Source organism: Gavialis gangeticus, unplaced genomic scaffold (assembly GCF_001723915.1).
Source record: "Gavialis gangeticus isolate Ggan-Ray unplaced genomic scaffold, GavGan_comp1, whole genome shotgun sequence".
Classification (NCBI taxonomy): Eukaryota; Metazoa; Chordata; order Crocodylia; family Gavialidae; genus Gavialis; species Gavialis gangeticus.
In genome coordinates, this window is record NW_017729032.1 from 153,244,828 (window position 1) to 153,258,455 (window position 13,628).

Sequence of the window (13,628 nt, forward strand, 5' to 3'; positions counted from 1 at the left end):
CCACTTCCTCTGTTTCCTTTTTCTCTCCATCCCCACCGTCATGGCAGTGCTCTGTACTCTGGTTGATTGTTTCACTAACCAATCAGAGTGCTCCAAGAGTGTTACAGACAGACAGACTAAGCCCTTTATTATAAAAGAATTCAAGAGCATTTTGACTGGGGGGAATTGCAGGTGATTACTCAGCAAAATGAGAAGTGATCAGACAAACATTAAATGAAACCTGCCATTAATTGCCAGCTTTAAAAATGGGGTAAGATTCTGGAACAAAACCAAAAAGGGGACCAGATAGGACTCAGTTACTCTTCTTCCGCTAGCAGAGGACAGCCAAAGTCATTGCTAGCCTGACCTAGGAAAAATACTTTGTCCAGATTTACTGCCTGAATAGCAGAAATTAAAGTGCTTCAATCATGATAGCAGGAAATTTTCTCTGGCCAAGACTAACAGTACAATGCAGGCTGAAGCTGCGCTGCCCCAGGAGCGAAACAGAGACAAAAGTGTAATTCAAACAGTTGGAAGATGTTCTTTCCTCACACACTGCTCGGGTAGCACCAGGTTTTCCCCAACCCTTCACCCCACCCCACCCCATGCCTCCTTTCTCACAGATAGGAATGCCAGGCAGAACATCTGCACACATCCTCCCAAGCCTGAACTGAAGTGAAACTATGAGCAGGACCCTAGGCACAGATGTAGGGGATGCCTGACTGCCCTGCACATCTAAGTAAGACTGGTGATAAGCTTGCTGTCTATTAAGGTAAATATTTTTACCTATTTGCAAAGAGGACTAAACTACACTTGGTATCATGGATTCCAGACTCTTCACAAATGCTCCCAAGCATATTAATTACGAAAGAAAATCATAAATTGCCTGCTTCTTCCAGGAGAGACTGTCATTTTTTGGAGGGTGAGAAATAGAATGGCAGAGAGTAGGGAATTTGCAGTACAAAAATACACTTCTCTCACAGTAAGTGCATCTTTGTGTATCTGCCTTTTAAAAGGTTTGTCTGTCATGGTGGTGTCCCATGCTGCTTGGCCTTTGCTGCTTAGGGATAATGGCATAGCTATATCAGCTCCATATTGTTGAGCTTTTGCCAGTTTTTTATATTAGCCATGTTTATATAGCAGTCAAAAATTCATTTCTCTCAGAGGTTCCCAATGAGAACTGGAGAGTTTGAAGTCTGCAGGAGAATGGAATAAAGATGTGCCCCAATATATTTCCTTGCAGTTAATGACCTGGAGGATTTTTAAATTCTGGCAGCAAGGACTTTGAACTACCTTTGTAAGTAGATCACAAGCCAAACTTCATCCTGTTTTAATGTAAACAGTGCTGTATACCTGGCTGTGGAGAGCCTTGCCCTCTTTTCTTAATGCAGAAGGCCAAAGGCAGAATGTTTTCAAAAGTGTGGTATGATATGAAATAGTGTAATCACACTCTCTCCTGTTTTACAGCTATTACAAAGCAACTTGATTAGAAAAGCTGCAATATGGTGTACAGCGGGGGAGATTTTTGCTATGACTCAGCGGTTAGCTAGAGCCTTTCTGTTGTAAGTGACACTGCATTAACCTCGTTTAATAATTGGGAGAAAAATCACTGTTGTATATAGAATCATAATCATAGAAAATTAGGGTTGGAAGGGACCTCAGGAGTCTAACCCCCAACTCAAAGCAGGACCATCCCCAACTAGATCATATATAAACCAAGTAAGAGAATAAAATAAGCAGTGAAGATCATATAAATTAGTTATAGCTGGTATTAAAGCAGAGTGGATATGGCCTTAAATATTTTTAAAAATTGGATCTATATTTAAATTGCATCACAAGAAAAAGGATCTTTAAGGCTATGCGCTCAGAAAATGGAGTTTTAAGAGTAAAGAAAAAATGACCCTTTGAAGACCGTTCAGCACAGGATGCAGGGAACCTAGAGTGGACCACAAGTAGCTAATTTAGTTTTAAACAAGCTTGCCTTTTCTTCACTAGGTGCAACATCTATTTAAAATCTTGTCAGCTAATACTTTTTTAAATGGAACCTGTTTGTTTTTTTTTTAGTTTAGGTAAAACTTGAGAGAACATTAAGATTCACATACTCAGCAAGATAATTGTAGTCTCATGGCTTTTCTATGAACCATGTACAAACATAATTCATTTTTTTAAATCTTCTAAAGTTAGCCAGTAGTATTATCCCCATTCTGTCTATGATGAAACATGAACCAGAGAAATGAAGAGAACTTGCCCAAGGCTGCAAAGCTAACCATTACCAATAGAGCTTAGCTTGAAATTCAGGAGCTTCTGGTTTCTAGCTTTGTATTCAGTCTGCTCACTGCACTCTCTATCTCACAGTATCTCAAAAGGATCATCATCGGGATAATAGCATGTAATTTGGTTCAGTTTACTTTTGTCTGCCAGTAACAAAGAAGTGGCTAGGTGTGTTTAGTCTGAAGTCAGGCAGAAGTTAAAGCAGGGTGGCGCCTTAGAAATGAATTCAGAGGGTCATGAGCTTTTGTAGGTAACACCCTACTTTGTTATGCCTCTCTGACCAAATTAATCTGAGGGGGTGCTTATACATGAGCACGGAGACTCCTCTCACGCACTGGAATTCCAGCACATCAAAGCAGGCTCGATTAATCGAGTAATTGGTAATTAGAGTACCACGCTCCAGCAGCCTCCCACATCTCGTGCATCAGTGTCCCCACACTTAAAAATGGTGGTGGGGCCGCTTCAAGCTATAATTTACTGAACGCGCTTTAGTTCAAGCACCCCCACCACCATTTTTAAGTGTGGGGATGCTGATGCACAAAACACTGCAACGCTTTAATTAGAGCAACTTTTGGAGCCGCCCACCCCTGGAGCGCGTGTAAAAGTGCCCCAAAGTAGCACGCTGCCCTGCCTTCTGTTTACCAGTACCATGGTCAAATTATATGTTTAAATATACTGTACTCCTTTATTTAAAAGACTATTAATGGTTGGAAGAAGTTGGGTGGAGACTAAGTGTTAGATACCATATTTTATCCTGTTTAGAGATTTAATCGAGCTTTTCGAGTCAAGTGTATTTTGTTATCTCCTTTGCTACTGTCAACCGCTGTTCTTAAATGGAATTGGTGGTGATTTGTTTGGTTTAAGTGGTCCTGACATTAAATGCCCTGCAGTTAACAGTGGCATTGTATATTAGAGAATTATAACACAGCATCTAAATTATAGTAGCACCCAATACTGAGACTGGGTAACTGTGACTTTCAGTCTCTTCTTTTATAAATGACTGTTTGCTTATCTAGGAACTGTCAGCTTGAATAGGAAAATAGCAAACCTTACACTATCCAGTGTATTCACAGAATGGGTTGAGAAAAATAAATAGTGAAATACAAAATATTTCTTTGTGTAGATTTTAGAAGTATTAAAGGTACCTGACTGGCACTTTGGGTGCTAGTGAATGACTGAAATTACAAAAATAAAATCAGTTAAAACTAGCAGCTGAGCCTACCCAGAGCCACCATACCAACAAAATACTCCATCCCTGCTTAAACTTCAGAACCAAGTAAGGTTTTTTTCCCTCCAAAATCCAAAATAAATAAGAATTTCTTGAAATATTTATGAAGGTGAGATCAGGTTGGAAATAAGAAAGAGAATTCTACCTGCCTCTGGTAGTGAGAGAGAAAAGAAAACTCAGGTCTCATTATAGGCCGCTCATATGAACAGATACTATTTTGTGATTGTACATTCAGATGCAATGAGGCTGAACACTGTGAAATTAATTGCATAGGAACAGAGGACTGCAAAGGACCACCTGGGTCACTGAGTCCAGTCCCCTGATGTCACAGGCAGCCACTTCATACAGTCATTTTTATAAACTTACTAAGCTTCATCGTAAACAAAGTTAGCTGTTTTGGTCCCTACTGAAAGGTGTTCCAGATCTCAGTCTTGTGAGCATTAGAAACCACCTTCTACTGCCCTGCCCTGATAATATTCCCAGTCAGTTTATACCCATTTGGTTTTGTGCCGAAAGTCCTATAGCATAAATTGTTCTTCTTGCTCCTGGAGGTTTACTCCTCTTCCCCAATGTATTTATAGAGGATAATCAGGTTCCTTCTCACATTTGTTTTCTTCAGCTAAATAAGTCAATTTTTTCAGTATTCTCTTGTAAGAGAAGGGACACTATTCCCCTGATCATCCTAGTAGCCCTTCTGTTTCCCCGATCCAGTTTTAGTCCCTCTTTCTTGAATATAGATTATTCAAATTGTGCATAGTAGTGCACAAGACATCCCACTAGTGCTTCATATGATGTCATTAGTTCTTCCAAATCTGTCCTGGAAATACCTCTCTTGATAAATCCTGTAATGATATTTGCCATTTTCATTGCTGCATCACATTGGTGGCTCATAATCATTCCATGGAAAAACAGTCATGTTTTTCTCCTCCTGTCACTTCCAGCTGATGAACTGTTTCATTTTATTTATAGCTGACATGTCTGTTATTGATCACTAATTGCGTCATCTTGTACTTCATATTATTAAACTTCATTACTAAACTAATTACAGCGCATCGGAACAGATTTGATTAATTGGGTCTGCTGGAGCATGGTAATTACCGTGCTCCAGCAGACTCCAGCATCACATATATCAGCATCCCCACACTGAAAAATGGCAGTGGGAGGGCTTTAACTAAAGCTCGTTTAACGAGCTTTAGTTAAAGTGCCCCCCCCCCCATTTTTCAGTGCAGAGACACTGATACACGTGATGCATCATTCTGAGAGATGCTGTAATTAAAGCGCTCTCCCCCCACTCCAGGAGCACGTGTATAAATACCCCTAGTCGCCAAGATCATCCAATTCTTCATTTTGATATTGAAATTCTTCCTCCTCTGTATTGATGATGTCTTGCAATGTAATAGGCTGTGTTTTTAAACACTTTTGGTTAAACCTTATTTTTAGAGTATCAAAACATAATTGAGTTTACAGTGTATGTATTTCCCCACATTTGACCATTTTTAGGAGCTCAGTGTTTATCAGTGTTTAAGGATTTGTGTGTATGCAAGTATCTTAGCTGTTACTGGCCTGAAAAGCGTTAAAAGTAGCCAAACCAAAGTTTTCCCTGTCCTGGTAAACTGCTTTAAATCCATAAAACAATTTACTGGCTTCTTAATAGGCATTTTAACAGTCATCTCAATTTTTTTGGTATTTATCATTCTGGGTGTGGGGTGGTGGGGATAGATGTGGTATTTAAAAGTGCTGTGCTGCTTTCTGCATGTGTTTCTCTTCTGTCTGATGCAGCTTTAGTACATTAAGGCACTGCACAGTATATTTCCATTCTGCAAAGTCCTTGCTAATATATGACACTAAAACCACTGCTCCTATGTCTTTTGAATAACAAGTAGTCACATTGCATAGTCTTTTTCCTAAGAAGAGATTCACATTTAAAGGGGAACCTACAGTGAAGCAATATGTGTGTTTCAGAAGGATATGATGAATTCTCTGCTCATCCGGCTCCCTGTTGCTGACCCTCTCTCCAGCATTATCCCTGTTGAGGCATCTGGTTGATGCCTCAACCAGGCACCAGATTCTAAAGTCATTGCCAGCAGTGAATCATCACTGGTGCACATAGCCGGCTCATGTATTCTCAGGTAAATCCTGAGGGGAGAATTTCTGCATTTCTCATCTCATTTAAGAAAGAGCCTGTGGAATAAGCTGCCTTCATGTGTCAGGGAAGCTGTGTTGCTAAGGTATCAAAGCATTGTACATGGTAGGTAGTTGTAGTGGATTTGGAGTCAGGAGCAGTAATCTTATAGAGCTCAGAGAACCTTTCTGCTGCCTTTGCAGTAAGGGTCTGACTTTTGTCACAAGAATTCTGGGTATATCATAAAATGTGACATTAAGACTAATTAAATATCCTGGAAAGATAAGTTGTGGGACTAAAACAAGAGTGCACCAGACTCTTTAGTTACTTATTTCGTATATCAGTTTATGAGAAACAGACGTTCAAATTCCTATGCTTGTTTGATGGTCTGTGCAAAATTTGTTGATGGGCCCAGTTCATTTGCAAGCTACCTTTTTCAACAGAGCCCTCTTTGTTGCGACAAGCTCCCTTCTAGGGAGGGTTCCTGAGTCTGTAGGGAATTTCTGGCGCTATTAAACTTGGTCAACGTGGAGTAGGTAGGGGTAGTGTGAATATTGGTAAACTTGTAAACATCATGGCACAGAGCTCTGCCAGCAGCAAAACCCATCTCAGATAGATAAATTAGCCCACACTGGGCGCATCTACATGTGCACTTAGCATGCCTGAATAAACTGTGGCACAGTTTGCACTGGAGTTTATTGCTTCTGGGTGCACGGGACTGTGGCATGTTGAGCTTGGGCAGCACAGCCCTGGCTGGCAGTGGGTCTGGGGGATGGATCAGCTTGCCAGCCCAGAGCTGCTTTGACCCAGGTCAACATGCTGCAGAGGGGCTGGCTGGGGCATGAGGGTGTTACAGTGCAGGGCTAGCTGGCAGGCAGTCCCGTACTGTAACACCGTTGTGCCCCAGCCAGGCCCGGTCACTGTCTACACGTGTGTTGCTGTGGAGTAAATAATTACACTTTAACAAATAATACTTGTGTTGGGCAGTATTGTCCTATGGCAGAGTTGATTACTTTACTCTGGCCTAATAGTGCTGTATGTGTAGATGGTGACGCTTTACCACTTAGTCTGCAATAAAGCGCACATCTAGATATCCCCACCAAGCTGTCATCATTAGTCTGCTATGGATGCTTAAACTTTGAGCTTAAAGCTAGTTTTCTTGAAATAAGTAATACTGATTTAAAGAAAGTATTTCAGTATCTATGTATTATATCTTCACAAATCTAATAAATGGCTACTACAATTACTGTTATGCTTCTTTCGTAACACGTTTTCTTTCCTCAGTAGTGTATATATGCTACTCTGGATTCCCTTTTTAAATTTTGAAGGCATTAATTTACAAAAGAATAATCTGCTTTATGTGAGTGATGCTTTTCTGGACTTGACCCTACATGTATTACCTTCCAGCCTTACATTTCATTAATTTATTCTGTTGCTATGGATCTACTCAGAGGTCCTTTTTCTTATTATCTTTCAGATACTATTTAAAGAAGACTGATTGAGTGTGGATTCTGATTGTGTGTGTGTGGATTTACATACTGGATTTTAACAGCTGAAAATGAAGTAAGGTAATATTATAGCAATGTTGTTTACTACTATAATGAGTGGTGTTCATGGGATGCAAAGTAACAGTGCTTAGAGATAAAATGAAATGGATGTACACGTAGGAAACAAACTTTGGCATTATCAGCAGTGAGGTTCTAAGAGCAACTGGCTGGGTTTAAGTTTCAGTGGTGTTCTTGTGGCTTAGTCATTTATCCTATTTTTAATTCTGTGGCTAATACCTTATTCTTACCAGAAGTTTTGTATTCCCACCCTTGTTCTCCAAAGTGATGTAGAATTTAGTCTGTCTGTTATGCCCTGATAATTTGATTTGCTCATCCTTTTCTTTTCAATGGTATGTTTTGGGGATCTGCACAGGTTTTTGGTTTGTTTTTTTTTAAATGGCCCTTATTGGATGGTTCCCTTCTTGGGTCTGCTAATCTGCCATGCTCTTTTCTTCTCCCTCACATGCTTTTGATGCTCTCTTTCTTCTTCTTCACCCTTTCCAAGGTACACTCTGCTCCTTTGTCTCCTTCCCCACGCTGCTGCTGCCTGCTCCATACTCACCATGGTAAACCTAGGCAGAAGCTACAGAGCATCAGTGCTTAAACCAGATGTGGGTAAAATATGGCCTGCGGGCCAGATTCAACCTGCCAATGTTGGCCCACAGCAGGCCTCTCGGCCCTGCCTGGCCCAGGCGTGGGGGCAGCTCGGGTTCTGCCACCCCCAGGTGCACAGCAGGGCTGGGGCAGCCTAGCAGCTGGAGTGTTTTTCCCTTTAGCCCCAGCAATGGTTCCTTCTGGCTGTCGCTGCTGATCGTGGTTTGTAATACAGCAGACCTCTTTATGATGTGATATTTGAAGATTCCCAAATAATGCACGCTTCCGGACTGTTGTTATTGCAGGTATACATTTTTGGCATTAACAATATACATTAGTCTTCTCCTTTACTTTTTTTCCTGTCACATCTGCTTGCACTGTGAAGTGCCAAATGCATTGAAAATGCAGAAGAGAGCATGCATATTTGCTGCAGGATGAAATGTGCAGTGATTGTCTTGAGTAAGCTTTCAATTTTTTTTTTTTTTAATTTTTAATTTTTTAATTTTATTTTTGCATGCATTTTGCCTGGTCCAAATGGCTGACATCTTTCAGCTTTGTTTCTGGAACATACCAGAGGTACCATATGAAAAATACATGTGGTTTAACAGTGGCATCTGAAATAGGATTTTGGGGGGTACAAATGTCTCTTGAGAATAAAAGGAGAACTAGAGCTAGCAAGTTGATAGGATATATGCCATAGAATAAAGTAAAGGAAAATCGTGTTAATTAGGACACACAAGAAAACACAAGGAGTACATAATAAAATCTAAAGGAAAAGCAACCTAGATTAAAGAGAATCTGGTGCAACATGAAATGAACAAAATCAGATCTGATTATTATTGTTCTTTATTAAAGAAAGAAAATATTCTGTACCCTGTGGCAAATCTGCCAGTTGCCAACTGTGGATGATGAATGAGCTATCTAGAATGCACCAGGACAAAGAAATTATAGAATGTTAATATGACAGAAAAGTGGGTGTTGTATTAATTAAAATGAGTGAGCAAAATTGCATAGATTGCCCTGAAGCAACTTAAGCAAGACGGAATAATTAGGCTAGGAACATTCCCCCAAAAGTCAAGGGAATTACAAAAAAGATTCAAAGTATTAAATTACAACTTTTTTCAGAGTTATTGTTTAGCTTCATTGCCCATGCCTTTCAGACTTGACAGGAACTGAACCCAAATGTACCTGTCTATTTAAAGTGAGCTGATATTTGGAACCATTGAGCATCTGCATCTCCTGTTGAGTTTCATGCATGCTGGAAGATACGCTGTCCTTCTGTGGATTAGGTCATCTTTGCCTAAATATGTAAACTTGGATTTAGGAACCTGATTTTCAGCACCAAAATTTGAATATATTTGCTATTCCCTTGTCAGCTCTGGTCCATTTACATATTGGGTACCTGATTTGTTTACCTTATTGTGGTAACAGCATACATGACCTGAGCCACCTGACCATTTAGTAATACCACTTAATAGATCTTTTCCGGCTGACTGAGGATTCTAGTCAAGCCCAAATTAACCAAGTTTTAGCAGCGAGAGCAGAGATAACTGGTTGATTTTTAGTAATATCCTGGATGATGGAGTAATTAGACTGTTGAATGCGGAGGGAGAAAGGATGCAAGAAGACAGGCCCAGGATATCATGGGCCTACATGAAAGGGGAATTAGGAAGAAAAGACAAGAACCATTGTTTCAAATGCCTTAAGTGTTAAGGTCTGGAGAACAGAATGATCTGTTGTTTGTATATTCCTTTGCAACACTGATTCTTGTCTCCACTGACAAAATGTTTAACTTATAACCTGTCTTGCAAAAGCATAAAGAGTAAATTGTTAATTTTCTGGAATAGTAAATGCAAATCTTATATAAAGGAATTAAAACAGTTCAGAACTCCTTTTTGTCCTAGTTCAGTTTCACTTCCATGTATTCATTTTCATTATAGAATTCCAGTAGTAACTGGGTTTCCAGGACCTATTTTTCACTAGTAGCATTGCAGCAATAAGTGTTTTGTAGCAGCATATTGAGAGGATTAATTCTTAATCCAAATCCACCTAAAACAACCTTCAGAATCATCTTCTTATCAAGCTACTTTCATTCCTGGAAGTAAATGGAATGTTTCCTAGTGCACCCATCTCTGACTCTTTTTTTGTATATTAATAGCAAGAAGAAGGTTTCTGATTATTTTTGGTTTTGCTGTACCACACCCAGTAGCCTTTATTGGACGTAGCAGTTGAGTGTTAAAGATCTGAGCTAAACATTTCGAATCTGGTTTCCCAATACAGATTTGGGCATCTCACTGAAAGTGACCTGAATTTCAAAGGAGCACCTGTAGCTCCCAGTGAAGTCAGGAGCTCCTGAAAATCAAGTCTGTTTTAAATCCCAGATCAGGGAAGCATTTAATCATGTTCTTAAAGTTCCACTGACTTCAAGGTCTTAAGCATGAGATTAATGTATGTTTATATGCTGCCCTCAGTAGAGGAGCTTTCCCGGGCTGTGGCTTGCTGAGATGCTGTCATACTGTGAATTCATATCATGGCACTGAAGTTTGATTACTTCAGCTATGATTTTCAACAGGGCTCTCAATTTAACTAGCTGTTGTGTGCATGAACTTTATACATGCAAACCAGCATGTGTCCTTTCCAGGCATGGGTAACCACAGCACAAAGCTTGTCAGTATTTGGAAAATAGGCACATACATTTTTCTGCTTGCAAAGCTGCCTACCTGAGCAACTCACCTTTTAAATATTAGGCCCCAATTGTTTGAATTAGGCATTGAACTTGAATGCTACAATCTCAAATGTCACTTTTCAGCAGGATAATTGCTCTCAACTGAATGCTCACGAAGGCCAAACTAAGTCAAAAACGAATTTCCAACCCATGAATAATTGTGATTGAACACAAAAAAAGTACTCTCTGAGTTCAGGAAGCCTCTTTTATTTTTATTGGGGCTTTTAATGCCTAAATTGGATTAGCATGAACTGCTGTGCTGAGGCATGATTTGCCAGGTAAAATTAAACAGTTATTTAAAGAATTTTCCCATATAATTTGTTTTTTAGAGCTCTAGCTAATGAAGCAACACCGTACCTAACCTAACAGATTCCCCAGTTCAAGATCATTCTGTTTACTGTAGCAGCTCCCTTCAGAACTTGGGAATGGTGTTTCTTGACTAGTTCAAGCAATTACTGCTTTATTTTATGAGCCACTTGCTGTTTTATTTTCTCTTCCATTTTATTCAATCCTCTTTAAGGAGCTAGAAGTGCTGCTGTGGCACTGCCTGTCTTTGGCAGCTCAGGAAATTAAACTAGAACTGACAATGAAACCCAATTGCCTGCAAGACCAAATAGAACATTTCTGCTTTCTCACTGTTGACTGCACTGCTGATTTTTCAGAGTTGATTTTTATTTTGTTTCTAGTGCTTTATACTGGAGACATTTAAAGCCGCTGACTAAGAATAGATTTGATTTGCATTTAGTAGTATTTTGTAAGGATTTTACATCAATTTGTAAGGTGTATGTACAGAGGTTCTAAAGTGATGGAAGGGTAAAAATAGTCTCTTTAGAGGAAAAATGTTCTTTCATTCTACACAATTATTTAATAGTTCATGCCTGAGTTAATGCCTACTTGCTTCCAGCTTTTGTATTGGGGGAAAATGTTGACTATTAAAGGAGGTGCTGATCATGTCACACTACCTGATAATGCAACATGAATTAACATCAGGAAAGCATAGTGACTGGCACTCTGTACAACACCTTAGATAGCTGCATGTATTTCAGCTGAATTAGCTAAAACACATGTTCAGTTGTCAGTTGTTGTCCATAAAAATAAATAAGAAGTGAGTGAACAGTAATATGCTGTTGATATGCCAGCTCAGTCAAGAACAGAATGTTTTCTGTTTCCTTAAACTATAGAAATAGGGGTCTTTAAGGGATCATCTTTCCAGTCACTGAATTAGATTAGATAAGAGAACATCTGGCACCTACTAATGCATGGGCGGCTAGCCTTCAGCATGTGTGCCAAAAGTAGCACAGGCAGTCGCCATGTGTGGCATGCTGCAGACCGAGGAGGGGACAGGCAGACAGAGCAACGGGCAGAAAATAGAGCAGCTGATTGGGCAGGGAGCAGAATGAGCAGCCAGTTGGGCAGGGGAAGGGGACCAGAGTAGCACTTTGGGGAGAGGGGGAAGCTAATTTGTGGTCCACCTGCTGAAAAGGTTGGCTCCCATTGTAGTAACTCCTTGTTCTTTGTTGGCCATGTACATCTTCATTACTGTTTCACCACATTTTGAGATGTCAGCCAGTAAACCAACACAGATTTGCCACGTGATAGATTACTATTGTTGGTGAGCCTTCATTTCTACTCCGGCCCAACCAAAATTAAACCCCTGGGAAGCTGAAAAAGTGATATTTGTACATTAAGTATATGTTGATGTTTAGCAGTTTATGAATGTCATTGTCATTAGAAAGCAACATGCATGGGAAGAATTTAATGCTTGGTATGTCATGCATATGTCATGATATGTTAAGCAACATAGGTCTTAGCAATATCTCCTGGGCTTATACTAGGATTTTCTTGGCAGGTTTAAGCAAGGGTTTCCATTAAAGTTATCTCATGTTGCAGGTCACTGCACTGGGGAACTTGTATTAGTTTTCAAAATGTCTAGGATATTTTGCTAATACTGTACTTTCATATATCTTTCTTTTAAAAAGCTCAGACCAGGACATTCAGTTTTTAACTGAAATTCCCATATGTTCTTCAAGCAATCAGCAAGTTTTTAACAGTGGCACAGATTTTAAAATGGTTTCTGGCCATCAGAGTGACCTTCTAAATTGCCGTTTATTGGGAATGTGCTAATGAGGTTTCTCTTTAATGTTTAATGGTTCTGAAAGCAAAGATTTCCATTAAAGCATGGTGACACTTCATGAGTGGAAAACAGCAAAGGTAGTGAGTGTATTTAGGAAGGGGAGAAAGAGTGATCTGGGCAACTAAGACCCATTAGTCTGACCTAAACAGTATGCAAGGCTTTAGAACAGAATTTGAAGGGAACATGAAGGCACGGAGATCTTAATTAATTTCCCAAGTGCAAAATGGGATAAAAGGCATCATGAGTTTGCCAGAGAGATCATGCCAGGCTAATCTATTATCTTCCTAGATTTTCTTCATCAAGAAAATGCACTGAATGTTATCTAGATTTCAGAAAAGTATTTGGTGATATGCCACATGGGTAATAATAAGTTTGAGAAAATGAGTATTAGTCCAAGAATTGTAAGGTGGTAATGAACTAGTTAAAAGGGAGATGACAATGGATTGTGTTGAAAGAGGAACTGCCAGCCTGGAGGGAGGCTACTGTTATTGTTCTTCAAGGTTCGGTATTGAGGTCAATCTAAAGACAGGTATTGTCCTAAGACCTATCAGGCAATGTTTTTCCAGTAGAAGTTTGGCAGTATTTGTGCTATTTTACAAGGTACTTATACCTTATCTGGATTGTGTATAACTCACGTCTCCTTATTCAAGAAATTGGAATGCACACTGGACCAGGCAGCAGAAAAGAGCTGCTATGATGATCAGAATGGAGAAGCTCCTCTCTTACAAGAGGAGACTGAAGGAGTTTGGCTTCTTTAATCTAGCAAAACAAAGTGGTATGAGTGCTATAAACAAATACCTTGGAAGTGGAAGGTAAACACCTGGGAGGGGGAAGAACAAATTACACTTTCGACTACTTTCTATGAGAATCAGTAGGAATAATTGGCCATGAATAAATTGAGGGAATTAGAACATGTTTTCTAACACTAACAAGAACGAGATTCTGGACCAGTATGTCAGTTGTGAGAGTGGGAGGAAAAGAGCTATGTAGAGGCCTAAAATGCCTCTACACAAACGCTCATAGTATGG

At 39.7% G+C, this 13,628-nt stretch overlaps 1 protein-coding gene across 11 annotated transcripts in view; it reads left to right on the top strand.

Moving 5' to 3' along the window:
* Nucleotides 1-13,628, top strand: part of INPP4A (inositol polyphosphate-4-phosphatase type I A) — a 240,036-nt gene that overhangs the window by 92,704 nt on the left and 133,704 nt on the right. For 9 of the 11 annotated variants that reach the window (XM_019524587.1, XM_019524585.1, XM_019524591.1 and 6 more), the window contains exon 2: nt 7,078-7,168. The gene's annotated coding sequence lies outside the window, so the exon portion shown is untranslated. Of the gene's footprint in view, nt 1-1,188; nt 1,277-7,077; nt 7,169-13,628 lie in introns of those variants that run through there. The other 2 variants (XM_019524588.1, XM_019524589.1) reach the window with 2 other exon arrangements.